Raw genomic sequence first — 27,429 nt, forward strand, 5'->3', positions numbered from 1 at the left:
CATTTGTACAGAATGGAGTATTCCGAGATCTGCTGGCGGCATATTTGGTAAAAACTGACCCGAGACTGGACGGTGTTAATTTTTATGAGCATGTGTTGGACATCACTAAAATGATTGTAATTAAGATGTACTGCCCTTTCGCCGATGTAAAAGATGTGATGTCCTTCTTATCCCCCTATTTTAAAACCATAAAATGTATTGGCAAAGTGATGAATGAGGTCGGAGTATGGACCTCCAAGTGGAGATTCCTAGTCACTTGTTTTAAAGATGCCAGTTTTACAGGAGGGATAATGTTGCCGCCAGCACGTTTTAAATTAGGAGATATGGCAGGAGACTTTTATTTTTCAGGAATGCCTCCATTCTGTAGAAAATGTCAAAAGTACGGTCACACCAATGAGTTATGCGATAGCACCTGTAGGAACTGCGGCAGCTCTGAGCACGAGGCCAAAACTTGCCCTCTGGGGAAAAGGTGTCGATTTTGCAGCCGAGTTGGTCATCTTTTTGCTACTTGTCCCCACAGATTACAAGAGTCGGAACAACCCGAGGCCCGGCCGAGGCGTCCAAAGCAGCCAGCAGGCCAGACCACGGCCCCACAAGGAGAGGAACCCCAAGGAGATGTGAATGATGAGATGGATACCTCCAGCAGACCCCCCCAAACAGGTGACCCCAAAGAGCAGAGGCGGCAGAAGCGAAGAGCCAGTGATCAGCGGACGAAAAAGCCCCCTCAGGAAACTGAGGAGATGGGTAGTTCGGATGAAGCTGATCCGCCTGGACCGCAAGAGATGCTGGGTCTGCCTGTACCTGAGGCAGAGGACCCGGGCGGAGCGGGCGGAGCTGCAGCGCGAACGAAAAGGCGTAGGGCATACTCGGAGGTGGCAGCGGGGGTGCCGATGGAAGTACCTGCCAAGGCAAGGGCAGGGAAACCAGTTGATTTGCCCCCGAAAGCACCAGCTGAAGTTCCCCCCCCTTCTAGCCAGTTGGGGGAAGCAGGAACAGCTGCCTCCGAGGTGAGGGAAGTCCCTGAAACGTCAGGATGCGGGATTCCTGCCCCTATAGATGGGGAGGACGCTGCTCAAAATGCTCCAGAATACGAGATTATGCCCGTAGGGTCCATATGGGACCCCTTTACAATAAGTGCCTCAGGTATGGCGGGGGGTCAGCTGAGTGATGGGAGTTCCTCTCCTACCTTCTCCATATTTTCGGTAGACTCAAAAGCAGAAGGATATGAGAGTCCCAGTGGGGTTTCTGGCGACGCTGAGGACTGCTAAGGCCACCTCGGGTAAGATTATAAAGACTGTCTCTCCCTTTTCCTCATGGCTGAGTTATCTGGTCTTTCTTTGAACGTGAGAAGCGTGCATTCACAAACGAGAAGAGCTGCCCTTTTTAATTATCTATCTGCTTTTACCGCCACTGTTTTTTTCCTACAGGAATGCTGCATCCCACATCGCATGAACTATAAAAAATACAAGGAAGACTGGAGACTCGGACCTTCAGTGTGGTCCGGGTCTAACGAATCTAGAGCCGCAGGTGTCGCTATTTTATTCAAAGGGAACGTTTTAATTGACAGTTTTTATGAAATTTTACCAGGCAGACTTTTAATGGTTAAAGCTTTTATAAACGGTATTAGATGGCAGTTTTTAAATTTCTATGGGTCTACGGACAAAAACGAAAGAGCTAGAATGCTAGGAATTTTACCCCTTTTTATTAACGATTCAGAGCCACTAGTTTTAGCAGGTGATTTTAATTGTATTTTAAAGGGGGAACGCCGGTTCTCTAACTCAGTAAGTAGAAACTACGATAAAACCTCTACATTATTAAAAAATATTGTGGCCGATTTTAGACTTACTGATGTTTTTAAAAAATGCAATAGTGGCTTATCTGAAGAGGCCGGCGTCACCTGGAGCAGCGTGAATTGTAGCTCCAGGATCGATTTTATATTCTGCTCTTATCAAGTACTGCCTTTTAAATGTGATATAAATTCTAATGTGTTTTCAGATCATAAATTATTGTATTTTAAAGTTAATAATCACAAAAATACCGGTAAAAAGACCTGGAAAATGAACGTTTCCCTTTTAGAAGATCCGCAAATTTTATCTGATTTTATCACCTTTTATAAAGGCTGCAGACGGGTAAGACATCCTAACATGCCCATAGTCTCTTGGTGGGAGAAGATGAAAATAAAAATTAGAGACTATTTTATTAAAATTGGGAGGATGAAAGCAAGAGAAAAACATGAATTTTATGCTAATTTGAATACCCGTCTGCAGACCCAATACAAATTCAGAGAACAGGGTATGCAGGTGGAGAAGGAGATTATGGAAATTAGGAAGGAGATCTCCCAGTGCCTGGAGCAGAGAGGTAAGGAAATTGTCTTCCGTTCCAAAATAAAACACCTCGAGGAAAATGAGACCTGCTCCAGGTACTTTTTTAAGAAAATCAACGATAAGCATACCCTGTTAGAAAATATTGATGGTGAGACAGACACACAGAATATTTTAAAAAAGGTGCATGGTTTTTATGCGGATCTTTTTAATATTAAAAATATTAATATTGATTTTATGAATGACTCATTGAAGGAGGTTGACACTGTTTTAGATCCTGTTTCACAAGATTTTTTATTGCAGGAGATCTCAGAACAGGAGATTTTAGATACCATCAAAAGTTTTAAAACAGGTAAAGTCCCTGGTCCTGATGGTATACCCATAGAGTTTTATGTCACATTTTACGGTGTTTTAAAGGAGGATCTCTACTCCCTTTTTACACAAGTTTTTAGATCAAAATCCCTCCCGGGGTCCTGGAAGAAAGGCGAAGTGTCCCTAATACATAAAAAGGGGGACAAAACTGATATAAAAAACTGGAGGCCTATCACTTTGCTGAATTGCGATTATAAAATCATGGCGAAAATAAGCGCAAACAGATTGAAAGCAGTGATAGGCCAAATTATACATTCAAACCAGGTGTGCGGGATACCCGGGAGGAGAATATGGGACAACTTGAACCTTTTAAAGGATGTGATCAATGACACAAAAGAGAGAAAAGGAAAATTGGCGATTTTATCCATTGACTTTGAAAAAGCCTTTGATAGAGTGTCACATTTTTATCTTTTTAAGGTTTTAGAAAAGATGGGTATACCAGAAGGTTTTATACAGTCTCTGAAGGCCTTTTATGAGAATTGCACGAGCAAGATTTTAGTAAAGGGTTTTAAGACACAGGATGTCCTTTTAAACTCCGGAGTGAAGCAGGGGTGTCCCTTGTCCCCACTACTTTTTATATGTGCGATCGAGCCTCTACTCTGCAGACTAAGAAAAGACAAGCAGATATGCGGAGTCCCCCTGCCGGGCGGGGGGGGACTAGAGGCGAAAGTAGTGGGGTACATGGATGATGTGGCGGTACTATGTAGGGACACCCTATCACTACAGAAGTCCTTTAGACAAATTTATCAATTTTGTTGCTCCTCCGGTTTTAAAGTCAATTTTAATAAAAGTAATATTTTAAATATTGGCAATATGATTTTACAGGACATTCCAGTCCCTGTGTCGGAGTCTGTACAGATTTTAGGTGTCTCCTTCAATGAGTTAAACAATGGTTTTATCAGTTGGGACTTGGTGGCACAAAAGGTAAATAAGAAAATTTGCATGTGGAATGTAAGGAAATTAACAATGGAGGGAAAAGTTTTAATTACCAAAATGGTGATTTTACCGATTTTATTGTATTTAAGCATGGTATTCCCTCCCCCTGATATTTTACTAAAAAAGATTAATAAAGCATGTTTTACGTTTTTATGGAACTCCAAAATGGAAAAGCTCAGGAGAGAGAAGGTGATTTTACCAAAGCTAATGGGTGGTAAGGATTTTCCAGATATTAAGGCCTTTCTCTTAATCAAGTTTTTTACCTCATGTCTTAACGCTGTTTTTAAGGATCACTACTGGTCATATTTTATTCGTTTTTACACTGGATTTTTTATGAGACGGAATAAATGGTTTTCCACAGTTTTAAGCTCGCCATATGCTTTTAACCTTCCTGACCAGTACAAGATTTTAGAAAAAATTGTGAACCTTTTTAACCTGAAAGGAAAAGTTTTAGCAGACGTGAAAAATGATAAATATATTTTAAAAACTATTAAAGAGAATGTTTTAGTTGCCCCTATTAGACATTTTAGCGAAAACAAATGTAAGAACATCTGGAGCATGGTCAATGCTAATTTTATTTTTAATTCACAGAAAGATCTGGCCTGGAGCTGCGCCCACGAGTGTCTTCCATGCCGGGCATTCCAGCATCGGAGGGGACTGACCAACTCGGCTGCGTGTCCAAGGGGAGGATGTCATGACGATGAGACAGTCTATCATCTTTTCTGGAACTGTTTTTTTACACAACAAGTTTGGACAAAAATCCTCCCCTTAATGAAGAAGATAACTGGACTAAAGAGACTCACAAGTGACGGCGTTTTTTATGGATGTCTGGAATGCCCAACAAGGACGCAGAAAATGATGGCATGGAAGATCACTAACTGCGTTAAATCAGCTCTGTGGGCGGCCAGAAATATTTTATTACTGAAACATGAAGTCTTATCTGTGAATGATGTTTTAGGAATTTGTTTTAGCGAAATGCATAAATATTATCTTTTAGACAGGAAACTCTCTCCTGTTTTATGTAGGAAATGGTTTTTAAGTGAATGGAGTTCCATAATTTGATGCCACCAAGTGCCCTTTTAAAAATTGTTTGGGTTTTATCTGACAATTTGTATTTTTGTATGAACTATTGTAAAATTTGTGTCATCTTATTGTAAAAAGTATTTATTTATTGTAAAACGTTGAAATAATTTTTAAATAAAACGATTACCTCCTTTGTTGGGGTAGTCAACTTATCTGATTACTTGTAGTCAGTGCTGCCTGGTCTTGGTTAGGAGGTGCTCAGGTACCCTCTCTCTCGGCCTCGGGGGATCGTCCAGGTTCGCCTGGACTTCACCCCCGTGCTGCTATTTGGGAGAGAGGCTTAGTCCTGAGCAACGAGTTGCGATCCACATACCCCCGTGTAGGCTTCGGCCGAAAAGGGGAAGGCTGCGTAGACGTTACGTCACCAACGGGTGGCGTGACTATTCCAAAAAAATAAAAGATTCACTATGGATGAAAATCCAGGTGACATACCGGCGTATGCCCGGATTAAGAATACTGTGCGAGTTATTCTTTCGGAGGAGAAGGCGACGACTTGTGGCTTGAAATTCGTGGTGGAGACCGTGCTTGTTGGCATTTTCAATGTCCAAAAGAGGGAGATTTTGGCAGTGCAGGACTACCCAAGAAGAAGAACCTATGATATCACATTTATACAGAATGGAGTATTCCAAGATCTGCTGGCGGCATATGCAGTAAAAAAGGACCCGAGACTGGACGGAGTGGATTTTTACGAGCATGTTTTGGACATCACAAAAATGATTGTTATTAAAATGTACTGCCCATTTGCTGACGTAAAAGATGTGATGTCCTTTTTATCCCCCTATTTTAAAACAGTTAAGTGTATTGGCAAAGTGATGAATGAGGTTGGGGTCTGGACCTCTAAATGGAGATTTCTAGTGACATGCTACAGAGATGCCAATTTTACAGGAGGGATAATGCTGCCGCCAGCACGTTTTAAATTAGGAGATATGGCAGGAGACTTTTATTTTTCAGGGATGCCTCCATTCTGTAGGAAATGCCAAAAGTACGGTCACACCAATGAGTCCTGCGAGAGCACCTGTAGGAACTGTGGCAGCTCTGAGCACGAGGCCAAAACTTGCCCTCTGGGGAAAAGGTGTCGATATTGCAGCCGAGTTGGTCACCTTTTTGCATTTTGTCCCCACAGATCGGAACAACCCGAGGTCCGGCCGAGGCGTCCCGAGCAGCCAGCAGGCCAGATCGTACCCCCAGAAGGAGAGGAACCCCAAGGAGAAGGCCAGGACGAGATGGATACCTCTAGCAGACCCCCCCAAACAGGTGACCCAAAAGAGCAGAGACGGAACAAGCGTCGATCCAGTGATCAGCGGACGAAAAAGCCCCCCCAGGAAACTGGGGAGACGGGTAGTTCGGATGAAGCTGATCCTACTGGTCCGCAAGAGATGCTGGGTCAGCCTGTACCTGAGGCAGAGGACCCGGGCGGAGCGGCAGCGACACACAAGCGACGTAGGGCGTACTCGGAGGTGGCAGCGGGGGTGCCGATGGAAGTACCTGCATTGGCGAAGGCAGGGAAACCACTGGACGTGCCCCCGAAAGTGACAACTAAAGGTCCACCCCCTTCTAACCAGTTGGGGGATACACGGACAGCTGCCTCCGAGGTGACGGAGGTCCCAGAGACGTCAGGGAGCGCAATTCCTGCCCCTATCGAAGGGGAGGTCGCTGCCAAAAAAGCTCCTGCAGACGAAATATTGCCCGTGGAGTCCGTATGGGATCCATTCATGATCAGTGCCTCAGGTTTGGCAGGGGGTCAGCTAAGTGATGGGAGTTCCTCTCCTACCTTCTCCATTTTTTCCGTGGACTCCAGAATCGAAGGCTATGAGAGTCCCAGTGGGGTCTCTGGCGATGCGGAGGACTGCTGAGGCCACCTCGGGTAAGATTATAAAGACTGTCTCTCTCCCTTTTCCTCATGGCTGAGTTATGTGGTCTTTCCTTAAATGTAAGAAGCGTGCATTCTAAGACAAGAAGAGCTGCCCTGTTTGATTACCTCTCTATTCTTACCGCGTCAGTTTTTTTCCTACAGGAATGCTGCATCCCACATCGCATGGACTATAAAAAATATGAAAGAGATTGGAGACTCGGACCTTCGGTGTGGTCCGGGTCTAACGAATCTAAAGCCGCAGGTGTCGCCATTTTATTTAAAGGGAACGTTTTAATTGACAGTTTTTATGAAATTTTACCAGGCAGAATTTTAATGGTCAAAGCTTTTATAGACGGTATTAAATGGCAGTTTTTAAACTTTTATGGTTCTCCTGAGAGAAATGAAAGAGCTAGAATGCTAGAGATTTTACCCCTTTTTATTAATGATTCAGAACCACTTGTTTTAGCGGGTGATTTTAATTGTATTTTAAAGGGGGAACGCCGGTTCTCTAATTCAGTAAGCAGGAACTATGACAAGACCTCGTCAATTTTAAAAGATATTGTTACTGATTTTAAACTCACCGATGTTTTTAAAAAATGTAACAGGGATTTATGTGAAGAGGCCGGCGTTACCTGGAGCAACGTGACCTGCAGCTCCAGGATAGATTTTATCTTCTGCTCTTATCAAATACTGCCTTTTAAATGTGATATTAACTCAAACGTCTTTTCTGACCATAAGTTATTGTATTTTAAAGTGAAATGTGATAACCAAAGAAGAACTCCGAAAAAAGCCTGGAAATTAAACGTATCCCTTTTAGAAGATCCGCAAATTTTAGCTGATTTTATTACCTTTTACAAAGGCTGCAGACGGGTAAGACATCCCAATATGCCCATCGTCACCTGGTGGGAAAAAATGAAAGTTAAAATAAGAGATTTTTTTATTAAGATTGGGATGAGAAAAGCAAAAGAGAAATGCAAATTTTATGCAAATTTAAATACCCGTCTGCAGACCCAATATAAATTCAGAGAACAGGGTATGCTGGTGGACAAGGAGATCATTGAGATTAAAAAAGAGATCTCCCAGTGCCTGGAGCAGAGGGGAAAAGAAATAATATTTCGCTGTAAGGTAAAACATCTTGAGGAGAACGAGACCTGCTCCAGGTACTTTTTTAAGAAAATCAATGATAAGCATACCCTGTTGGATAATATTGAAGGTGAAACAAATACCCAAAATATTTTAAAAAAGGTACATGGGTTTTATGCGGATCTTTTTAATGTTAAAAACATTGACAATGCTTTTATGAATGACTCATTGAAGGAGGTTGATGCTGTTTTAGATCCTGTCTCCCAAAACTTTTTATTACAGGAGATTTCAGAACAAGAAATTTTAGAAACTACCAAGAGTTTTAAAACAGGTAAAGTCCCTGGTCCTGATGGTATACCCATAGAGTTTTATGTTCTATTTTACGGTGTTTTAAAGGAAGATCTCCACTCTCTTTTTACACAAGTTTTTAGAACAAAAGCCCTCCCGGGGTCCTGGAAGAAAGGTGAGGTGTCCCTGCTGTACAAAAAGGGGGACAAAACCGACATTAAAAACTGGAGACCAATTACACTGCTAAATTGCGACTACAAGATAATGGCTAAGATTTGTGCAAATAGACTAAAAGCAGTCGTAAACAAAATAATTCACTCCAACCAGGTCTGTGGGATACCCGGGAGGAGCATATGGGATAACCTGAACCTTTTAAAAGATGTTATTAATGACACAAAGGAGAGGAAAGGCAAAATGGCAGTTTTAACAATCGACTTTGAGAAAGCCTTTGACAGAGTGTCACACTTTTATCTTTTTAAGGTTTTAGAGAAAATGGGTATACCGGAAGGTTTTATACAGTCTCTGAAGGCCTTTTATGACAACTGCACTAGCAAGATTTTAGTCAAAGGTTTTAAAACACAGGATGTCCTTTTAAATTCCGGAGTGAAGCAGGGGTGTCCCTTGTCCCCACTACTTTTTATTTGTGCAATTGAGCCTCTACTGTGCACCTTGAGGAAAAGCAAACAGATACGTGGAGTCCCCCTGCCGGGCGGGGGGGGACTAGAGGCAAAGGTAGTGGGGTACATGGATGATGTCGCGGTACTGTGTAGGGACACCCTATCACTACAAACAACTTTAAGACAGATCTATAAGTTTTGTTGCTCCTCCGGTTTTAAAGTCAATTTTAATAAAAGTAACATTTTAAACATTGGCAATATGATTTTACAGGACATTCCAGTCCCTGTGTCAGAGACTGTGCAGATTTTAGGGGTCTCCTTCAATGAGTTAAACAATGGTTTTAACAGTTGGGACTTGGTGGCACAAAAAGTTAATAAAAAGATTTGTATGTGGAATTTGAGAAAGCTGACCATGGAGGGAAAAGTTTTAATTACCAAAATGGTGATTTTACCGATTTTATTATATTTGAGTATGGTTTTCCCTCCCCCTGATATTTTATTAAAAAAAATAAATAAAGCTTGTTTTACATTTTTATGGAACTCCAAAATGGAAAAACTCAGGAGAGAGAAGGTGATGATGCCAAAACTAATGGGTGGTAAGGATTTCCCTGACATAAAGACCTTTCTTTTAATCAAATTTTTTACTGCATGTCTTAACGCTGCTTTTAAGGATCACTACTGGTCATATTTTATCCGTTTTAACACCGGGTATTTTATGAGGAGGAACGGATGGTTCTCCACGGTTTTAAGCTCCCCGTATGCTTTTAACCTCCCTGACCAGTACAAGATTTTAGAGAAAATTGTGAACCTTTTTAACTTGAAAGGCAAGAAAATTGAAGATGTGCAAAATAGTAAAAGTGTTTTAAAAAAGATAAAAGAAAATGTTTTAGTAGCCCCCATTAGTAATTTTAGTGAACAAAAGTGCAAACAAATATGGAGAATGGTAAATATTAATTATCTTTTTAATCCTCAGAAAGATCTGGCCTGGAGTTGTGCCCACGAGTGTCTTCCATGCCGGGCATTCCAGCATCGAAGGGGACTGACCAACTCGGCTGCGTGTCCAAGGGGAGGTTGCAGAGATGATGAGACAGTCTACCACCTTTTCTGGCAGTGCTACTACGCGCAATTGGTGTGGTCAAGAATCCTCCCCTTGGCACAGAAGATTACAGGACTACAGAGATTTACTAGCGATGGCGTTTTTTATGGATGTCTGGAATGCCCAACACAGACCCGAAAAATGATGGCATGGAAGATCACTAACTGCGTCAAAGCAGCTCTGTGGGCGGCCAGAAACATCCTTTTATTTAAACATGACGTTTTAACTGTGGATGATGTTTTAGCCATTTGTTTAAGTGAGATGCACAAGTATTTTCTTTTAGATAAAAAACTCTCTCCTGTTTTATGTAGAAAATGGTTTTTTAGTGAATGGAGTTCCATAATTTGATGCCACCAAGTGCCCTTTTATAAGTTATGTGATTTTATCTGATAACTTGTATTTATTATTATACCATTGTTGTAAACCCTGTGTATTTATTGATTTATTGTAAAAATGTAAAAACTTGTAAATCCTTTCTTTGTCGAAAATTTTAAATAAACGGTTACCTCCTTTGTTGGGGTAGTCAACTCAAAAAAAAATCTGTTCTTATCAGTTTAATATCTGATACGTCCCCTATCTGGGGACCATATATTAAATGGATTTTTAGAACAGGGAGATGGAAATAGAGCTTGCTCTGTCCACTCCACGCATTGACCTGGTATTGCAGTATTTCCAGGACCGGTGCACCCTTTCCTTATGTGTTTACTAAAATCAGATTCCAAAAGTGCTTTTTGTGTTTGCCATTGTTTTTGTCTTTCGGATGGGATCTCCCCTTTTAATCCCATTATTTCAACACCTGTTGGACAATGCATTTGTACAGTCATGTGTGATAATGAGCTAATTTATTAAATGCAATTAATTAATACATTGCCACCTCTTGTTTTGTGTCGTCTGTGTTTCTGTGTTTCCGGCATTTCACATTGGAACAGCTCATTCACCTTCCTTGTCTTCTCTCCGCCCTCCCTCCTAGGTAGGTTAAAGAGCTGCACCTGAGCCAGCCACTGATTGATGCAGCACCATAGTCAAATAGTGGAGTGGAGTAGGGGAACAGCAAACAGCCATTAAAGCAGCCAGCCCGCCCGCCCGCCCGTCACAATGGACCTACCTGTGTACACTAGATGGATGTGATGGAATGTACTGTGGTCCCTACATTTCAAGAAGAAGTAAGAATTGCAGTTGCAACAAACCCTTGCTTGCCTACAAAGAGAGCAGCAATTTGGATTTGTTACTATGTTACCTGGAAGAATAACAAACTGTGCAAGGATGGAGGTTGTAGGAGCAAGGAGAACAAGTTGTCTGTAAAGTTGGTGGATGCCTATTTTCCATTTTGCAGTCCCTTGTCTCCCTCTTGTGGCCTCCTGGAGGCAACTAGCTGTGCAAAAAAAAGACAGCCTGGGGGCCGGCTGTTGCAGTGTTGCCCTCTCAGGCAACACTGAGTGACTGACTGAGCCGCACCGTCTTATATAAAGTTCAGACGGAACTTTGCACGTGTCATAGTGGAGACCTCAGGAGCCAGAGCCAGCTTTCTGACATCATAATGGGGCCTCAGAGATAAAAGCCTGGGCCCAGGCAGTGTTGGTCAGTGCTGCTCAGCAGGCAGCACTGGACTGGATTAAAGCTGATACAAGGTGTGAAAGGAGAAGGGGTGGCAGTGGGCATGCACTTACTGCTGCTGCTGCTGCTGCCAGTGTTTGCACGGCAGGAGGGCATTTGGGCGTTGCCAGGAAGGCGTTTTTATGTCGATTCCTCCTCTTTCAGCACTGCATTGTGGTGCAAGCAAAAGAAGCAAATCCTGTCTTGCTTCCTCTCCGGCCTTTATTCACCTCCCGCTTAGTAGCTGTGAGTGTGTGTGAGCCTGCAGGGCCCCATGGAATTGCCTAGGAGTAGGCTGAATCGCTGCAAGGGGTGAACAGCAGTATTGGGCAGGCTCGGTCAACGCGCGGCCCGTTCGGGTTATCGCTTCTCGGCCTTCTGGCTGAGATCAAGTGTAGTTCTGATTACTTGTAGTCAGTGCTGCCTGGTCTTGGTTAGGAGGTGCTCAGGTACCCTCTCTCTCGGCCTCGGGGGATCGTCCAGGTTCGCCTGGACTTCACCCCCGTGCTGCTATTTGGGAGAGAGGCTTAGTCCTGAGCAACGAGTTGCGATCCACATACCCCCGTGTAGGCTTCGGCCGAAAAGGGGAGGCTGCGTAGACGTTACGTCACCAACGGGTGGCGTGACTATTCCAAAAAAATAAAAGATTCACTATGGATGAAAATCCAGGTGACATACCGGCGTATGCCCGGATTAAGAATACCGTGCGAGTTATTCTTTCGGAGGAGAAGGCGACGACTTGTGGCTTGAAATTCGTGGTGGAGACCGTGCTTGTTGGCATTTTCAATGTCCAAAAGAGGGAGATTTTGGCAGTGCAGGACTACCCAAGAAGAAGAACCTATGACATCACATTTATACAGAATGGAGTATTCCAAGATCTGCTGGCGGCATATGCAGTAAAAAAGGACCCGAGACTGGACGGAGTGGATTTTTATGAGCATGTTTTGGACATCACAAAAATGATTGTTATTAAGATGTACTGCCCATTTGCTGACGTAAAAGATGTGATGTCCTTTTTATCCCCCTATTTTAAAACGGTAAAGTGTATTGGCAAAGTCATGAATGAGGTTGGGGTCTGGACCTCTAAATGGAGATTCTTAGTGACATGCTACAGAGATGCCAATTTTACAGGAGGGATAATGCTGCCGCCAGCACGTTTTAAATTAGGAGATATGGCAGGAGATTTTTACTTTTCAGGGATGCCTCCATTCTGTAGGAAATGCCAAAAGTACGGTCACACCAATGAGTCCTGCGAGAGCACCTGTAGGAACTGTGGCAGCTCTGAGCACGAGGCCAAAACTTGCCCTCTGGGGAAAAGGTGTCGATATTGCAGCCGAGTTGGTCACCTTTTTGCATTTTGTCCCCACAGATCGGAACAACCCGAGGTCCGGCCGAGGCGTCCCGAGCAGCCAGCAGGCCAGATCGTACCCCCAGAAGGAGAGGAACCCCAAGGAGAAGGCCAGGATGAGATGGATACCTCTAGCAGACCCCCCCAAACAGGTGACCCAAAAGAGCAAAGACGGAACAAGCGTCGATCCAGTGATCAGCGGACGAAAAAGCCCCCCCAGGAAACTGGGGAGACAGGTAGTTCGGATGAAGCTGATCCTACTGGTCCGCAAGAGATGCTGGGTCAGCCTGTACCTGAGGCAGAGGACCCGGGCGGAGCGGCAGCGAACCACAAGCGACGTAGGGCGTACTCGGAGGTGGCAGCGGGGGTGCCGATGGAAGTACCTGCATTGGCGAAGGCAGGGAAACCACTGGACGTGCCCCCGAAAGTGACAACTAAAGGTCCACCCCCTTCTAGCCAGTTGGGGGATACACGGACAGCTGCCTCCGAGGTGACGGAGGTCCCAGAGACGTCAGGGAGCGCAATTCCTGCCCCTATCGAAGGGGAGGTCGCTGCCAAAAAAGCTCCAGCAGATGAAATGTTGCCCGTGGAGTCCATATGGGATCCATTTATGATTAGTGCCTCAGGTATGGCGGGGGGTCAGCTAAGTGATGGCAGTTCCTCTCCTACCTTCTCCATATTTTCCGTGGACTCCAAAATTGAAGGCTATGAGAGTGCAAGTGGGGTCTCTGGCGACGCGGAGGACTGCTGAGGCCACCTCGGGTAAGATTATAAAGACTGTCTCTCTCCCTTTTCCTCATGGCTGAGTTATGTGGTCTTTCCTTAAATGTAAGAAGCGTGCATTCTAAGACAAGAAGAGCTGCCCTGTTTGATTACCTCTCTATTCTTACCGCGTCAGTTTTTTTCCTACAGGAATGCTGCATCCCACATCGCATGGACTATAAAAAATATGAAAGAGATTGGAGACTCGGACCTTCGGTGTGGTCCGGGTCTAACGAATCTAAAGCCGCAGGTGTCGCCATTTTATTTAAAGGGAACGTTTTAATTGACAGTTTTTATGAAATTTTACCAGGCAGAATTTTAATGGTCAAAGCTTTTATAGACGGTATTAAATGGCAGTTTTTAAACTTTTATGGTTCTCCTGAGAGAAATGAAAGAGCTAGAATGCTAGAGATTTTACCCCTTTTTATTAATGATTCAGAACCACTTGTTTTAGCGGGTGATTTTAATTGTATTTTAAAGGGGGAACGCCGGTTCTCTAATTCAGTAAGCAGGAACTACGACAAGACCTCGTCAATTTTAAAAGATATTGTTACTGATTTTAAACTCACCGATGTTTTTAAAAAATGTAACAGGGATTTATGTGAAGAGGCCGGCGTTACCTGGAGCAACGTGACCTGCAGCTCCAGGATTGATTTTATCTTCTGCTCTTATCAAATACTGCCTTTTAAATGTGATATTAACCCAAACGTCTTTTCTGACCATAAGTTATTGTATTTTAAAGTGAAATGTGATAACGAAAGAAGAACTCCGAAAAAAGCCTGGAAATTAAACGTATCCCTTTTAGAAGATCCGCAAATTTTAGCTGATTTTATTACCTTTTACAAAGGCTGCAGACGGGTAAGACATCCCAATATGCCCATCGTCACCTGGTGGGAAAAAATGAAAGTTAAAATAAGAGATTTTTTTATTAAGATTGGGATGAGAAAAGCAAAAGAGAAATGCAAATTTTATGCAAATTTAAATACCCGTCTGCAGACCCAATATAAATTCAGAGAACAGGGTATGCTGGTGGACAAGGAGATCATTGAGATTAAAAAAGAGATCTCCCAGTGCCTGGAGCAGAGGGGAAAGGAAATAATCTTTCGCTGTAAGGTAAAACATCTTGAGGAGAACGAGACCTGCTCCAGGTATTTTTTTAAGAAAATCAATGATAAGCATACCCTGTTGGATAATATTGAAGGTGAAACAAATACCCAAAATATTTTAAAAAAGGTACATGGGTTTTATGCGGATCTTTTTAATGTTAAAAACATTGACAATGCTTTTATGAATGACTCATTGAAGGAGGTTGATGCTGTTTTAGATCCTGTCTCCCAAAACTTTTTATTACAGGAGATTTCAGAACAAGAAATTTTAGAAACTACCAAGAGTTTTAAAACAGGTAAAGTCCCTGGTCCTGATGGTATACCCATAGAGTTTTATGTTCTATTTTACGGTGTTTTAAAGGAAGATCTCCACTCTCTTTTTACACAAGTTTTTAGAACAAAAGCCCTCCCGGGGTCCTGGAAGAAAGGGGAGGTGTCCCTGCTGTACAAAAAGGGGGACAAAACCGACATTAAAAACTGGAGACCAATTACACTGCTAAATTGCGACTACAAGATAATGGCTAAAATTTGTGCAAATAGACTAAAAGCAGTCGTAAACAAAATAATTCACTCCAACCAGGTCTGTGGGATACCCGGGAGGAGCATATGGGATAACCTGAACCTTTTAAAAGATGTTATTAATGACACAAAGGAGAGGAAAGGCAAAATGGCAGTTTTAACAATCGACTTTGAGAAAGCCTTTGACAGAGTGTCACACTTTTATCTTTTTAAGGTTTTAGAGAAAATGGGTATACCGGAAGGTTTTATACAGTCTCTGAAGGCCTTTTATGACAACTGCACTAGCAAGATTTTAGTCAAAGGTTTTAAAACACAGGATGTCCTTTTAAATTCCGGAGTGAAGCAGGGGTGTCCCTTGTCCCCACTACTTTTTATTTGTGCAATTGAGCCTCTACTGTGCACCTTGAGGAAAAGCAAACAGATACGTGGAGTCCCCCTGCCGGGCGGGGGGGGACTAGAGGCAAAGGTAGTGGGGTACATGGATGATGTCGCGGTACTGTGTAGGGACACCCTATCACTACAAACAACTTTAAGACAGATCTATAAGTTTTGTTGCTCCTCTGGTTTTAAAGTCAATTTTAATAAAAGTAACATTTTAAACATTGGCAATATGATTTTACAGGACATTCCAGTCCCTGTGTCAGAGACTGTGCAGATTTTAGGGGTCTCCTTCAATGAGTTAAACAATGGTTTTAACAGTTGGGACTTGGTGGCACAAAAAGTTAATAAAAAGATTTGTATGTGGAATTTGAGAAAGCTGACCATGGAGGGAAAAGTTTTAATTACCAAAATGGTGATTTTACCGATTTTATTATATTTGAGTATGGTTTTCCCTCCCCCTGATATTCTATTAAAAAAAATAAATAAAGCTTGTTTTACATTTTTATGGAACTCCAAAATGGAAAAACTCAGGAGAGAGAAGGTGATGATGCCAAAACTAATGGGTGGTAAGGATTTCCCTGACATAAAGACCTTTCTTTTAATCAAATTTTTTACTGCATGTCTCAACGCTGCTTTTAAGGATCACTACTGGTCATATTTTATCCGTTTTAACACCGGGTATTTTATGAGGAGGAACGGATGGTTCTCCACGGTTTTAAGCTCCCCGTATGCTTTTAACCTCCCTGACCAGTACAAGATTTTAGAGAAAATTGTGAACCTTTTTAACTTGAAAGGCAAGAGAATTGAAGACGTGCAAAATAGTAAAAGTGTTTTAAAAAAGATAAAAGAAAATGTTTTAGTAGCCCCCATTAGTAATTTTAGTGAACAAAAGTGCAAACAAATATGGAGAATGGTAAATATTAATTATCTTTTTAATCCTCAGAAAGATCTGGCCTGGAGTTGTGCCCACGAGTGTCTTCCATGCCGGGCATTCCAGCATCGAAGGGGACTGACCAACTCGGCTGCGTGTCCAAGGGGAGGTTGCAGAGATGATGAGACAGTCTACCACCTTTTCTGGCAGTGCTACTACGCGCAATTGGTGTGGTCAAGAATCCTCCCCTTGGCACAGAAGATTACAGGACTACAGAGATTTACTAGCGATGGCGTTTTTTATGGATGTCTGGAATGCCCAACACAGACCCGAAAAATGATGGCATGGAAGATCACTAACTGCGTCAAAGCAGCTCTGTGGGCGGCCAGAAACATTCTTTTATTTAAACATGACGTTTTAACTGTGGATGATGTTTTAGCCATTTGCTTAAGTGAGATGCACAAGTATTTTCTTTTAGATAAAAAACTCTCTCCTGTTTTATGTAGAAAATGGTTTTTTAGTGAATGGAGTTCCATAATTTGATGCCACCAAGTGCCCTTTTATAAGTTATGTGATTTTATCTGATAACTTGTATTTATTATTATACCATTGCTGTAAAACCTGTGTATTTATTGATTTATTGTAAAAATGTAAAAACGTGTAAATAATTTTTTTTGTCAAAAATTTTAAATAAACGGTTACCTCCTTTGTTGGGGTAGTCAACTCAAAAAATCTGTTCTTATCAGTTTAATATCTGATACGTCCCCTATCTGGGGACCATATATTAAATGGATTTTTAGAACAGGGAGATGGAAATAGAGCTTGCTCTGTCCACTCCACGCATTGACCTGGTATTGCAGTATTTCCAGGACCGGTGCACCCTTTCCTTATGTGTTTACTAAAATCAGATTCCAAAAGTGCTTTTTGTGTTTGCCATTGTTTTTGTCTTTCGGATGGGATCTCCCCTTTTAATCCCATTATTTCAACACCTGTTGGACAATGCATTTGTACAGTCATGTGTGATAATGAGCTAATTTATTAAATGCAATTAATTAATACATTGCCACCTCTTGTTTTGTGTCGTCTGTGTTTCTGTGTTTCCGGCCTTTCACATTGGAACAGCTCATTCACCTTCCTTGTCTTCTCTCCGCCCTCCCTCCTAGGTAGGTTAAAGAGCTGCACCTGAGCCAGCCACTGATTGATGCAGCACCATAGTCAAATAGTGGAGTGGAGTAGGGGAACAGCAAACAGCCATTAAAGCAGCCAGCCCGCCCGCCCGCCCGTCACAATGGACCTACCTGTGTACACTAGATGGATGTGATGGAATGTACTGTGGTCCCTACATTTCAAGAAGAAGTAAGAATTGCAGTTGCAACAAACCCTTGCTTGCCTACAAAGAGAGCAGCAATTTGGATTTGTTACTATGTTACCTGGAAGAATAACAAACTGTGCAAGGATGGAGGTTGTAGGAGCAAGGAGAACAAGTTGTCTGTAAAGTTGGTGGATGCCTATTTTCCATTTTGCAGTCCCTTGTCTCCCTCTTGTGGCCTCCTGGAGGCAACTAGCTGTGCAAAAAAAAGACAGCCTGGGGGCCGGCTGTTGCAGTGTTGCCCTCTCAGGCAACACTGAGTGACTGACTGAGCCGCACCGTCTTATATAAAGTTCAGACGGAACTTTGCACGTGTCATAGTGGAGACCTCAGGAGCCAGAGCCAGCTTTCTGACATCATAATGGGGCCTCAGAGATAAAAGCCTGGGCCCAGGCAGTGTTGGTCAGTGCTGCTCAGCAGGCAGCACTGGACTGGATTAAAGCTGATACAAGGTGTGAAAGGAGAAGGGGTGGCAGTGGGCATGCACTTACTGCTGCTGCTGCTGCTGCTGCTGCTGCCAGTGTTTGCACGGCAGGAGGGCATTTGGGCGTTGCCAGGAAGGCGTTTTTATGTCGATTCCTCCTCTTTCAGCACTGCATTGTGGTGCAAGCAAAAAGAAGCAAATCCTGTCTTCCTTCCTCTCCGGCCTTTATTCACCTCCCGCTTAGTAGCTGTGAGTGTGTGTGAGCCTGCAGGGCCCCATGGAATTGCCTAGGAGTAGGCTGAATCGCTGCAAGGGGTGAACAGCAGTATTGGGCAGGCTCGGTCAACGCGCGGCCCGTTCGGGTTATCGCTTCTCGGCCTTCTGGCTGAGATCAAGTGTAGTTCTGATTACTTGTAGTCAGTGCTGCCTGGTCTTGGTTAGGAGGTGCTCAGGTACCCTCTCTCTCGGCCTCGGGGGATCGTCCAGGTTCGCCTGGACTTCACCCCCGTGCTGCTATTTGGGAGAGAGGCTTAGTCCTGAGCAACGAGTTGCGATCCACATACCCCCGTGTAGGCTTCGGCCGAAAAGGGGAAGGCTGCGTAGACGTTACGTCACCAACGGGTGGCGTGACTATTCCAAAAAAATAAAAGATTCACTATGGATGAAAATCCAGGTGACATACCGGCGTATGCCCGGATTAAGAATACTGTGCGAGTTATTCTTTCGGAGGAGAAGGCGACGACTTGTGGCTTGAAATTCGTGGTGGAGACCGTGCTTGTTGGCATTTTCAATGTCCAAAAGAGGGAGATTTTGGCAGTGCAGGACTACCCAAGAAGAAGAACCTATGATATCACATTTATACAGAATGGAGTATTCCAAGATCTGCTGGCGGCATATGCAGTAAAAAAGGACCCGAGACTGGACGGAGTGGATTTTTACGAGCATGTTTTGGACATCACAAAAATGATTGTTATTAAAATGTACTGCCCATTTGCTGACGTAAAAGATGTGATGTCCTTTTTATCCCCCTATTTTAAAACAGTTAAGTGTATTGGCAAAGTGATGAATGAGGTTGGGGTCTGGACCTCTAAATGGAGATTTCTAGTGACATGCTACAGAGATGCCAATTTTACAGGAGGGATAATGCTGCCGCCAGCACGTTTTAAATTAGGAGATATGGCAGGAGACTTTTATTTTTCAGGGATGCCTCCATTCTGTAGGAAATGCCAAAAGTACGGTCACACCAATGAGTCCTGCGAGAGCACCTGTAGGAACTGTGGCAGCTCTGAGCACGAGGCCAAAACTTGCCCTCTGGGGAAAAGGTGTCGATATTGCAGCCGAGTTGGTCACCTTTTTGCATTTTGTCCCCACAGATCGGAACAACCCGAGGTCCGGCCGAGGCGTCCCGAGCAGCCAGCAGGCCAGATCGTACCCCCAGAAGGAGAGGAACCCCAAGGAGAAGGCCAGGACGAGATGGATACCTCTAGCAGACCCCCCCAAACAGGTGACCCAAAAGAGCAGAGACGGAACAAGCGTCGATCCAGTGATCAGCGGACGAAAAAGCCCCCCCAGGAAACTGGGGAGACGGGTAGTTCGGATGAAGCTGATCCTACTGGTCCGCAAGAGATGCTGGGTCAGCCTGTACCTGAGGCAGAGGACCCGGGCGGAGCGGCAGCGACACACAAGCGACGTAGGGCGTACTCGGAGGTGGCAGCGGGGGTGCCGATGGAAGTACCTGCATTGGCGAAGGCAGGGAAACCACTGGACGTGCCCCCGAAAGTGACAACTAAAGGTCCACCCCCTTCTAACCAGTTGGGGGATACACGGACAGCTGCCTCCGAGGTGACGGAGGTCCCAGAGACGTCAGGGAGCGCAATTCCTGCCCCTATCGAAGGGGAGGTCGCTGCCAAAAAAGCTCCTGCAGACGAAATATTGCCCGTGGAGTCCGTATGGGATCCATTCATGATCAGTGCCTCAGGTTTGGCAGGGGGTCAGCTAAGTGATGGGAGTTCCTCTCCTACCTTCTCCATTTTTTCCGTGGACTCCAGAATCGAAGGCTATGAGAGTCCCAGTGGGGTCTCTGGCGATGCGGAGGACTGCTGAGGCCACCTCGGGTAAGATTATAAAGACTGTCTCTCTCCCTTTTCCTCATGGCTGAGTTATGTGGTCTTTCCTTAAATGTAAGAAGCGTGCATTCTAAGACAAGAAGAGCTGCCCTGTTTGATTACCTCTCTATTCTTACCGCGTCAGTTTTTTTCCTACAGGAATGCTGCATCCCACATCGCATGGACTATAAAAAATATGAAAGAGATTGGAGACTCGGACCTTCGGTGTGGTCCGGGTCTAACGAATCTAAAGCCGCAGGTGTCGCCATTTTATTTAAAGGGAACGTTTTAATTGACAGTTTTTATGAAATTTTACCAGGCAGAATTTTAATGGTCAAAGCTTTTATAGACGGTATTAAATGGCAGTTTTTAAACTTTTATGGTTCTCCTGAGAGAAATGAAAGAGCTAGAATGCTAGAGATTTTACCCCTTTTTATTAATGATTCAGAACCACTTGTTTTAGCGGGTGATTTTAATTGTATTTTAAAGGGGGAACGCCGGTTCTCTAATTCAGTAAGCAGGAACTATGACAAGACCTCGTCAATTTTAAAAGATATTGTTACTGATTTTAAACTCACCGATGTTTTTAAAAAATGTAACAGGGATTTATGTGAAGAGGCCGGCGTTACCTGGAGCAACGTGACCTGCAGCTCCAGGATAGATTTTATCTTCTGCTCTTATCAAATACTGCCTTTTAAATGTGATATTAACTCAAACGTCTTTTCTGACCATAAGTTATTGTATTTTAAAGTGAAATGTGATAACCAAAGAAGAACTCCGAAAAAAGCCTGGAAATTAAACGTATCCCTTTTAGAAGATCCGCAAATTTTAGCTGATTTTATTACCTTTTACAAAGGCTGCAGACGGGTAAGACATCCCAATATGCCCATCGTCACCTGGTGGGAAAAAATGAAAGTTAAAATAAGAGATTTTTTTATTAAGATTGGGATGAGAAAAGCAAAAGAGAAATGCAAATTTTATGCAAATTTAAATACCCGTCTGCAGACCCAATATAAATTCAGAGAACAGGGTATGCTGGTGGACAAGGAGATCATTGAGATTAAAAAAGAGATCTCCCAGTGCCTGGAGCAGAGGGGAAAAGAAATAATATTTCGCTGTAAGGTAAAACATCTTGAGGAGAACGAGACCTGCTCCAGGTACTTTTTTAAGAAAATCAATGATAAGCATACCCTGTTGGATAATATTGAAGGTGAAACAAATACCCAAAATATTTTAAAAAAGGTACATGGGTTTTATGCGGATCTTTTTAATGTTAAAAACATTGACAATGCTTTTATGAATGACTCATTGAAGGAGGTTGATGCTGTTTTAGATCCTGTCTCCCAAAACTTTTTATTACAGGAGATTTCAGAACAAGAAATTTTAGAAACTACCAAGAGTTTTAAAACAGGTAAAGTCCCTGGTCCTGATGGTATACCCATAGAGTTTTATGTTCTATTTTACGGTGTTTTAAAGGAAGATCTCCACTCTCTTTTTACACAAGTTTTTAGAACAAAAGCCCTCCCGGGGTCCTGGAAGAAAGGTGAGGTGTCCCTGCTGTACAAAAAGGGGGACAAAACCGACATTAAAAACTGGAGACCAATTACACTGCTAAATTGCGACTACAAGATAATGGCTAAGATTTGTGCAAATAGATTAAAAGCAGTCGTAAACAAAATAATTCACTCCAACCAGGTCTGTGGGATACCCGGGAGGAGCATATGGGATAACCTGAACCTTTTAAAAGATGTTATTAATGACACAAAGGAGAAGAAAGGCAAAATGGCAGTTTTAACAATCGACTTTGAGAAAGCCTTTGACAGAGTGTCACACTTTTATCTTTTTAAGGTTTTAGAGAAAATGGGTATACCGGAAGGTTTTATACAGTCTCTGAAGGCCTTTTATGACAACTGCACTAGCAAGATTTTAGTCAAAGGTTTTAAAACACAGGATGTCCTTTTAAATTCCGGAGTGAAGCAGGGGTGTCCCTTGTCCCCACTACTTTTTATTTGTGCAATTGAGCCTCTACTGTGCACCTTGAGGAAAAGCAAACAGATACGTGGAGTCCCCCTGCCGGGCGGGGGGGGACTAGAGGCAAAGGTAGTGGGGTACATGGATGATGTCGCGGTACTGTGTAGGGACACCCTATCACTACAAACAACTTTAAGACAGATCTATAAGTTTTGTTGCTCCTCCGGTTTTAAAGTCAATTTTAATAAAAGTAACATTTTAAACATTGGCAATATGATTTTACAGGACATTCCAGTCCCTGTGTCAGAGACTGTGCAGATTTTAGGGGTCTCCTTCAATGAGTTAAACAATGGTTTTAACAGTTGGGACTTGGTGGCACAAAAAGTTAATAAAAAGATTTGTATGTGGAATTTGAGAAAGCTGACCATGGAGGGAAAAGTTTTAATTACCAAAATGGTGATTTTACCGATTTTATTATATTTGAGTATGGTTTTCCCTCCCCCTGATATTTTATTAAAAAAAATAAATAAAGCTTGTTTTACATTTTTATGGAACTCCAAAATGGAAAAACTCAGGAGAGAGAAGGTGATGATGCCAAAACTAATGGGTGGTAAGGATTTCCCTGACATAAAGACCTTTCTTTTAATCAAATTTTTTACTGCATGTCTTAACGCTGCTTTTAAGGATCACTACTGGTCATATTTTATCCGTTTTAACACCGGGTATTTTATGAGGAGGAACGGATGGTTCTCCACGGTTTTAAGCTCCCCGTATGCTTTTAACCTCCCTGACCAGTACAAGATTTTAGAGAAAATTGTGAACCTTTTTAACTTGAAAGGCAAGAAAATTGAAGATGTGCAAAATAGTAAAAGTGTTTTAAAAAAGATAAAAGAAAATGTTTTAGTAGCCCCCATTAGTAATTTTAGTGAACAAAAGTGCAAACAAATATGGAGAATGGTAAATATTAATTATCTTTTTAATCCTCAGAAAGATCTGGCCTGGAGTTGTGCCCACGAGTGTCTTCCATGCCGGGCATTCCAGCATCGAAGGGGACTGACCAACTCGGCTGCGTGTCCAAGGGGAGGTTGCAGAGATGATGAGACAGTCTACCACCTTTTCTGGCAGTGCTACTACGCGCAATTGGTGTGGTCAAGAATCCTCCCCTTGGCACAGAAGATTACAGGACTACAGAGATTTACTAGCGATGGCGTTTTTTATGGATGTCTGGAATGCCCAACACAGACCCGAAAAATGATGGCATGGAAGATCACTAACTGCGTCAAAGCAGCTCTGTGGGCGGCCAGAAACATCCTTTTATTTAAACATGACGTTTTAACTGTGGATGATGTTTTAGCCATTTGTTTAAGTGAGATGCACAAGTATTTTCTTTTAGATAAAAAACTCTCTCCTGTTTTATGTAGAAAATGGTTTTTTAGTGAATGGAGTTCCATAATTTGATGCCACCAAGTGCCCTTTTATAAGTTATGTGATTTTATCTGATAACTTGTATTTATTATTATACCATTGTTGTAAACCCTGTGTATTTATTGATTTATTGTAAAAATGTAAAAACTTGTAAATCCTTTCTTTGTCGAAAATTTTAAATAAACGGTTACCTCCTTTGTTGGGGTAGTCAACTCAAAAAATCTGTTCTTATCAGTTTAATATCTGATACGTCCCCTATCTGGGGACCATATATTAAATGGATTTTTAGAACAGGGAGATGGAAATAGAGCTTGCTCTGTCCACTCCACGCATTGACCTGGTATTGCAGTATTTCCAGGACCGGTGCACCCTTTCCTTATGTGTTTACTAAAATCAGATTCCAAAAGTGCTTTTTGTGTTTGCCATTGTTTTTGTCTTTCGGATGGGATCTCCCCTTTTAATCCCATTATTTCAACACCTGTTGGACAATGCATTTGTACAGTCATGTGTGATAATGAGCTAATTTATTAAATGCAATTAATTAATACATTGCCACCTCTTGTTTTGTGTCGTCTGTGTTTCTGTGTTTCCGGCATTTCACATTGGAACAGCTCATTCACCTTCCTTGTCTTCTCTCCGCCCTCCCTCCTAGGTAGGTTAAAGAGCTGCACCTGAGCCAGCCACTGATTGATGCAGCACCATAGTCAAATAGTGGAGTGGAGTAGGGGAACAGCAAACAGCCATTAAAGCAGCCAGCCCGCCCGCCCGTCACAATGGACCTACCTGTGTACACTAGATGGATGTGATGGAATGTACTGTGGTCCCTACATTTCAAGAAGAAGTAAGAATTGCAGTTGCAACAAACCCTTGCTTGCCTACAAAGAGAGCAGCAATTTGGATTTGTTACTATGTTACCTGGAAGAATAACAAACTGTGCAAGGATGGAGGTTGTAGGAGCAAGGAGAACAAGTTGTCTGTAAAGTTGGTGGATGCCTATTTTCCATTTTGCAGTCCCTTGTCTCCCTCTTGTGGCCTCCTGGAGGCAACTAGCTGTGCAAAAAAAAGACAGCCTGGGGGCCGGCTGTTGCAGTGTTGCCCTCTCAGGCAACACTGAGTGACTGACTGAGCCGCACCGTCTTATATAAAGTTCAGACGGAACTTTGCACGTGTCATAGTGGAGACCTCAGGAGCCAGAGCCAGCTTTCTGACATCATAATGGGGCCTCAGAGATAAAAGCCTGGGCCCAGGCAGTGTTGGTCAGTGCTGCTCAGCAGGCAGCACTGGACTGGATTAAAGCTGATACAAGGTGTGAAAGGAGAAGGGGTGGCAGTGGGCATGCACTTACTGCTGCTGCTGCTGCTGCCAGTGTTTGCACGGCAGGAGGGCATTTGGGCGTTGCCAGGAAGGCGTTTTTATGTCGATTCCTCCTCTTTCAGCACTGCATTGTGGTGCAAGCAAAAGAAGCAAAACGCGCGGCACGTTCGGGTTATCGCTTCTCGGCCTTTTGGCTAAGATCAAGTGTAGTATCTGTTCTTATCAGTTTAATATCTGATACGTCCCCTATCTGGGGACCATATATTAAATGGATTTTTAGAACAGGGAGATGGAAATAGAGCTTGCTCTGTCCACTCCACGCATTGACCTGGTATTGCAGTATTTCCAGGACCGGTGCACCCTTTCCTTATGTGTTTACTAAAATCAGATTCCAAAAGTGCTTTTTGTGTTTGCCATTGTTTTTGTCTTTCGGATGGGATCTCCCCTTTTAATCCCATTATTTCAACACCTGTTGGACAATGCATTTGTACAGTCATGTGTGATAATGAGCTAATTTATTAAATGCAATTAATTAATACATTGCCACCTCTTGTTTTGTGTCGTCTGTGTTTCTGTGTTTCCGGCATTTCACATTGGAACAGCTCATTCACCTTCCTTGTCTTCTCTCCGCCCTCCCTCCTAGGTAGGTTAAAGAGCTGCACCTGAGCCAGCCACTGATTGATGCAGCACCATAGTCAAATAGTGGAGTGGAGTAGGGGAACAGCAAACAGCCATTAAAGCAGCCAGCCCGCCCGCCCGTCACAATGGACCTACCTGTGTACACTAGATGGATGTGATGGAATGTACTGTGGTCCCTACATTTCAAGAAGAAGTAAGAATTGCAGTTGCAACAAACCCTTGCTTGCCTACAAAGAGAGCAGCAATTTGGATTTGTTACTATGTTACCTGGAAGAATAACAAACTGTGCAAGGATGGAGGTTGTAGGAGCAAGGAGAACAAGTTGTCTGTAAAGTTGGTGGATGCCTATTTTCCATTTTGCAGTCCCTTGTCTCCCTCTTGTGGCCTCCTGGAGGCAACTAGCTGTGCAAAAAAAAGACAGCCTGGGGGCCGGCTGTTGCAGTGTTGCCCTCTCAGGCAACACTGAGTGACTGACTGAGCCGCACCGTCTTATATAAAGTTCAGACGGAACTTTGCACGTGTCATAGTGGAGACCTCAGGAGCCAGAGCGAGCTTTCTGACATCATAATGGGGCCTCAGAGATAAACGCCTGGGCCCAGGCAGTGTTGGTCAGTGCTGCTCAGCAGGCAGCACTGGACTGGATTAAAGCTGATACAAGGTGTGAAAGGAGAAGGGGTGGCAGTGGGCATGCATTTACGGCTGCTGCTGCTGCTGCTGCTGCCAGTGTTTGCACGGCAGGAGGACATTTGGGCGTTGCCAGGAATGCGTTTTTATGTCGATTCCTCCTCTTTCAGCACTGCATTGTGGTGCAAGCAAAAGAAGCAAATCCTGTCTTGCTTCCTCTCCGGCCTTTATTCACCTCCCGCTTAGTAGCTGTGAGTGTGTGTGAGCCTGCAGGGCCCCATGGAATTGCCTAGGAGTAGGCTGAATCGCTGCAAGGGGTGAACAGCAGTATTGGGCAGGCTCGGTCAACGCGCGGCCCGTTCGGGTTATCGCTTCTCGGCCTTTTGGCTAAGACCAAGTGTATTTATACAGGAGGTTTTTAGTCAGAAGGTGCTCAGGTACCCTCTCTCTCGGCCTCGGGGGATCGTCCAGGTTCGCCTGGACTTCACCCCCGTGCTGCTATTTGGGAGAGAGGCTTAGTCCTGAGCAACGAGTTGCGATCCCCCCCCCAGCCCTTTGGTGTGTCTCCTTAAAGCCAAAGGGCGCAGCGCAAGCTGTGCGGTACCGACCTGGCCACGCAAATGGCAGGCGGACCTGATGCGGTGCCGGTATACGCCCGGTTGAGGAATACTGCAAGATTTATCTTGGCAGAGGGTGGAGGCGGTCCTCGTGGTCTCAAGTTTCTTGTCCACGATATTTTGGAAAAGCGGTTGGCGGTCCACAAGAACGAGATTTTGGCGATCCAGGACTACCCAAGGCGTGGAGTGTACGACGTGACCTTTATGGGAGAAGGAATCCTCCGTGATGCCATGGGAAAAGCTGAGAGGCAACAAGGTGAACTCATGGCCTTGGGAGTCCAGGTAATTGAACACGCTTTTGAAGTAACCAAACTCGTAGTGATTAAAATGTATTCCCCATACGTGAAAGATCAGGAAGTGGCGGCGTTTCTTGCTGCATACTTTAAGAACGTTAAGCTGCTGGGGAGAGTTATGAACGAGTGCGGTGTGTGGACCGTCAAATGGAAATTTATTGTTACGCTAATAAAGGACCCCTCCACCCAAGAAACGAAGCTACCACCTGCTCGTTTTAAACTTGGGAATGTGAATGGCGACCTCTATTTCTCAGGAATGCCAAACTTCTGCAGGGCCTGCGGTACCTATGGACATACCAGTTTTAACTGCGATGTCACCTGCAGGAACTGTGGAAGTAAACAACACACAATGAGGGAATGTACAGAAGAGAAAAAATGCAATTTTTGTCAAAAAACTGGTCATCTTTATTATGCTTGTCC

At 43.6% G+C, this 27,429-nt stretch overlaps 4 non-coding genes across 4 annotated transcripts; all 4 read left to right on the forward strand.

Annotated features, from left to right (window-relative positions):
- The first annotated feature begins 10,150 nt into the window (after positions 1-10,150).
- On the forward strand, positions 10,151-10,340 carry LOC142681781 (U2 spliceosomal RNA). Its single transcript, XR_012853651.1, has one exon. It is a non-coding gene; the product is annotated as a U2 spliceosomal RNA (small nuclear RNA).
- Positions 10,341-16,926: 6,586 nt separating this feature from the next.
- Positions 16,927-17,113, forward strand: LOC142681763 (U2 spliceosomal RNA). The gene has a single exon (XR_012853635.1). It is a non-coding gene; the product is annotated as a U2 spliceosomal RNA (small nuclear RNA).
- Positions 17,114-23,709: 6,596 nt separating this feature from the next.
- On the forward strand, positions 23,710-23,896 carry LOC142681760 (U2 spliceosomal RNA). Its single transcript, XR_012853633.1, has one exon. It is a non-coding gene; the product is annotated as a U2 spliceosomal RNA (small nuclear RNA).
- A 1,114-nt stretch (positions 23,897-25,010) lies between these two features.
- On the forward strand, positions 25,011-25,201 carry LOC142681555 (U2 spliceosomal RNA). The gene has a single exon (XR_012853448.1). It is a non-coding gene; the product is annotated as a U2 spliceosomal RNA (small nuclear RNA).
- The last annotated feature ends 2,228 nt before the right edge of the window (positions 25,202-27,429 follow it).

This window comes from Rhinoderma darwinii (genome assembly GCF_050947455.1).
Source record: "Rhinoderma darwinii isolate aRhiDar2 chromosome 2 unlocalized genomic scaffold, aRhiDar2.hap1 SUPER_2_unloc_6, whole genome shotgun sequence".
Lineage (NCBI taxonomy): Eukaryota > Metazoa > Chordata > Amphibia > Anura > Rhinodermatidae > Rhinoderma > Rhinoderma darwinii.